Here is a 4551-nt window from a genome sequence, read left to right as displayed (position 1 = left end):
TTGATGTTAACTTGATCTTAATTTGATGTTAACTTGATCTTAATTTGATGTTAACTTGATCTTAATTTGATATTAACTTGATGTTAACTTGATGTTAACTTGATGTTAACTTGATGTTAACTTGATCTTAAATTGATGTTAACTTGATCTTAATTTGATGTTAACTTGATCTTAAATTTATGTTAACTTGATCTTAATTTGATGTTAACTTGATCTTAACTTGATGTTAATTTGATCTTAACTTGATGTTAACTTGATCTTAATTTGATGTAACTTGACTTGATGTTAACTTGATCTTAATTTGATGGTTTAGTTTGCAGCTGAGGACTGTTTCTCATTGGTTGAGAAATAGTTCAGTGTGTGATGGAGGTAGAAATGAACCAATCAGAGCGCAGCGTTTGACCAACTCAGTTTATTTTCAGAATCATATGAACACAAAGCAGGAGCAGAAGAGATTAGTCCAAAAAGTAGGACAGAAAGATCCGTCCAGTGTCGCCCTCACACACAGTAACACACGAGCATGCAGCATGGGTACACCACACAACGATATTGATCAGAAAATACTGAATATTGGTCCGATTATTGGTTCTGAAGAGCAGCAGCACACAGGAAATACATTCAGACAGGTTATTCAAAAACATGTTTTCTCATCATTTAATCTGGACTCATTTTTCAAAAAGATCTAAGGTCAAAACAAAAAGCTTTAAACTAATAATTTGCTAATTAAACTAGTCAATTCAAGATTGTATGTTTTTATTTTATTGAAAATTACTCAAAAAAATGAACGAGTAAAACCAGGAATATTTTAAATTACATTTAAACTGAACATTTTTAACCACTTTGAGAATGTTAAATAAATTTTTTTAGTTAAAAAAATGTAATAACATGAAACAGTTTTCAGAACAGCTAACTCATTAGCATATTTAAAACAAACGGTGAGAACTAGAAGGTTAGCATTGAGGCTTGCTAACAATGCTAACACCTGAAGTGCCTTCTGTCTCATTCTGTGACATCTGCAGGTGAGAGTCCACATCAGGGACTTCTCACCTTCTTGCACAGGTCGTCAGTCTGAACATTTAGCCTCAAACCAAATGTTTTCTGTTAGCAAATGAGAACACAGATTCTGATCATGTTAGCTTATAAAATTGCTGAGACTTGCTAAAGTTGCTAATAATGTTAATAATGTTAACATGGATAACCATGCCAACATTACCAATGGTCTTAACGCTGCTAACCACTGTTAGCACTAAGGTTAGCATGGTCAGCATGCTAACATTGCTAACCACACTTAGCACAAATATTAGCATGGTAAACATGCTAACATTGCTAATCACTGTTAGCATGAATATTAGCATGGTAACCATTATAACATTGCTAAACACTTAAAAGTAATGTTAGCATGGTAACCATGCTAACATTTTTAGCTACTATTAGTACGAATATTAGCATGTAGCCATGCTAACATTAGTGCTGGTAACTATGCTAACATTGCTAACAACTGTTAGCACTAATATTAGTGTCATAACCATACTAACATTAGAGCTAGCATGGTAACCATCGTGATAACCATGCTAATGTTGCTAACCACTGTTAGCACTAATGTTAGCATAGTAAACATGCTAACATTGTAAACATGCCCTGGATGGGTCCAGGTGCGGACGAGCATGTAACCTGAGCTTGTCTTCAGAAAAATAACCGGTAAAATCTAATCTAACAAGAATTAAACGCATTCATTTGCAAGTTTCAATACTAAACTAGTTTTTATAAAATGACATCTCAGATATTTTCAGGCAGAGTTTCTTCAATTCCACCACGGATAAATACTTTCAAGTGTCGTAAAGTTCAGAGTGAAGGAACAGAAACAGCCGTTTCCTCTGCAGGAGCCCTGAGGAGTCCCGGCTGGGACACACCCAGAACCGAAGCACATTTATTGATAAAAAGGCTGCATTTTGAAGAAAAACAATCTAATCTAAGAAATATAAATGTTTTGGACTAAACATGTCGGACTGGTTCTCCTGAGGAAACGGTTCTGATCAAATCTGTGGAACCAGATCATGTTTGACTTTAATGACTGACCATTCTGGGAGCCAAAAATACTTTGTGTTCTGTGGGAGTACTTTGTAGTCTGTTGAATGGATGTGGTCTGTTGAATGGGTGTGGCTTATGTAAAGGGTGTGGTTTGTCCAAAGGACAAGGACTTTGGACTGTTAAATGGGCGTGGATTGGGTGATAAGTATGGCCTGTGCAGTGGGCGTGTCCTGTTAAATGGTGTGGTTTTGAATGGGTGTGGCCTGTGCAGTGGGTGTGGCCTGTTAAATGAATGTGGTTTTGGATGGGTGTGGCCTGTGCGGTGGTGTGGTCTGTTCAGTGTCAGTGTGGCCCTGCCCTCTGCAGACCTCGGCTGGGTGTTTCCTGAGCCGGGACTCCTGATCATAGACATAAATACATAGATGCCTCGTTGAGCGGGCTGGCCCACTGCAGTGCTACGTCAGCGCGTCCGCCATATTGGATGTGGCAGGTCTGCCGGTCAACTAATACAAGGAAATGGACTGAAGTTCATAAAGCACCGTTCTACAAAGTGTTTTATGTTAATCCCTGTCATTCACACACTCATATATCTGGAAAACAAACAGACACCAAATACAACATTTATAACTTTTAACATGATTATTAAAAATGTTTACTCCTTAAATATGTAGGTTAAAGGTAAACACTAAACCAACAGATGTATTCTTTTAATGTTTACAACTACTAACGTGTGTAACACTATTACTGTGGTGATAAATAGAGAAATATTCATATTTAACATTTAATCTATGTCTATAATAACCAGATCTGAAATGTGACGTGTGGATTTTCTGAATGAAGAACACCAACTGTCCCCCTCTTACAATGCTGTGATTGCTAGTATCACTCAGCCCTCTGTGAACAGTAAACAGCCATCAGGTGCTAATGATCCATTGTTAGGCTGATGGTCCTTCTTGAGCATGTGATCAGCTGGTTCTGGTTGTCAGCAGCAAACTGGTTGATCCACTCTGGTGTTTATAAGACTGAGCTGTGACAGATCGACTCTTGATCTGAGATTATAACAAATTATCTTCAGAGTTAATGCTAATTATCATAAACAAATAATCCTTACTGACACATCCATCCATCCATCCATCCATTATCTTTACCCGCTTATTCCATTTTGGGTCACGGGGGTCGCTGGTGCCCATGTCCAGCAATCACTGTGCGAGGGGCGGGGGACACCCTGGACAGGTCTCCTGTCCATCACAGGGACACATAGAGACAAACGAGACAAACAACCATTCACTCTCTCACTCACACCTAGGGACAATTTAGAGTTACCAATCAGTCTAACATGCACATGCGCGTAGCCAGGGGGGGTTCGGGGGGTTCGAACGAACCGCCCACTTTGCCAATGAAGTCCCACCTTTTAATCTTACTCTATAGTGTCATTTTTTTATGTGTAGATGTGGATTGTATTGTATTTTTCAATTCATTAATTTCATTCATAAAAAACAATGTCTAACAAAGCAAAGTAAAAAGATGAGTTATTTTTGCAATTGAAGTAATGTTATTATTTGCGGGCTTAGTTTGCATTTATGTTGTTAGAGTTAAGGAGTGGTACTGTGCCTTTAAGAGGATGACGTCTTTCATTCTTCTTCGGTGTTTTTTTTTTTTTTTTGTGTATGTTCGGGCGGGACTCGGGAGTACCGAAGTGTTCGTTCGTGTCTGGGATGAGTTCTGAATAGAAGACTGGACACACACGCTATTCCCCTCTCAGTGTGTTGCTCTTTCTCCACTCACAACCGCCTATTTGGTAACACAGATTTACCTCACACAGCAGTGTTTTAACTAGCTAGCTAATTAGCTTGTTTACACATTTGAAGTTATGTGTACCACCGCCAATGAACCAATCAGAGTAGTCCTACAGGTCCACTTTTTCTTCAAACGAACCGCCCCTCATAAAATCCTGGCTACGCCTATGATGCATGTTTTTGGTCTGTGGGAGGAAACCGGAGTACCCGGAGAAAACCCACGCATGCACGGAGAGAACATGCAAACTCCACCCAGAAAGGCCCCTGGACTGGGGTTTGAACCAAGGACCTACTCGCTGAGAGGCAGCAGCTCTACCAGTTGCACCACTGTGCTGCCCTTACTGACACATATATTATACTATTGTATCTGCTACAGGCTACACCTGGCAGAGAAGCCACGTCGCCTCCCACCAAATTGGGGGGCCTTAACTGGGAGCAAGGAGCATTGTTAGAAATTCTTAGGTGGTGGTTTTGACTTTTTTCCAGATGTATCGAGCGGACCTCACCCTGTCTTGGGGTACCTGGGGGTTGTCCATTTCTGGAAGACCAGACCAGACCCTCAGTCAGGGGGGAGGTTGGAGACGGACCAGGAGAAGATGAGGGCCCGTGACGGAGGGATCCTTTGGTCAGAGTCTACGATGTTCTGACCACATGACTGTTAGATCAGAATGAACGTCCTGTGCTTAGAAGCTTTTGCAGCTCTTAAATCAAGACCTAACATATATAT

This window comes from Nematolebias whitei, chromosome 14 (assembly GCF_014905685.2).
Source record: "Nematolebias whitei isolate Nwh7 chromosome 14, NemWhi1, whole genome shotgun sequence".
Lineage (NCBI taxonomy): Eukaryota > Metazoa > Chordata > Actinopteri > Cyprinodontiformes > Rivulidae > Nematolebias > Nematolebias whitei.
Note: the sequence above shows the minus strand (reverse complement) of the source record.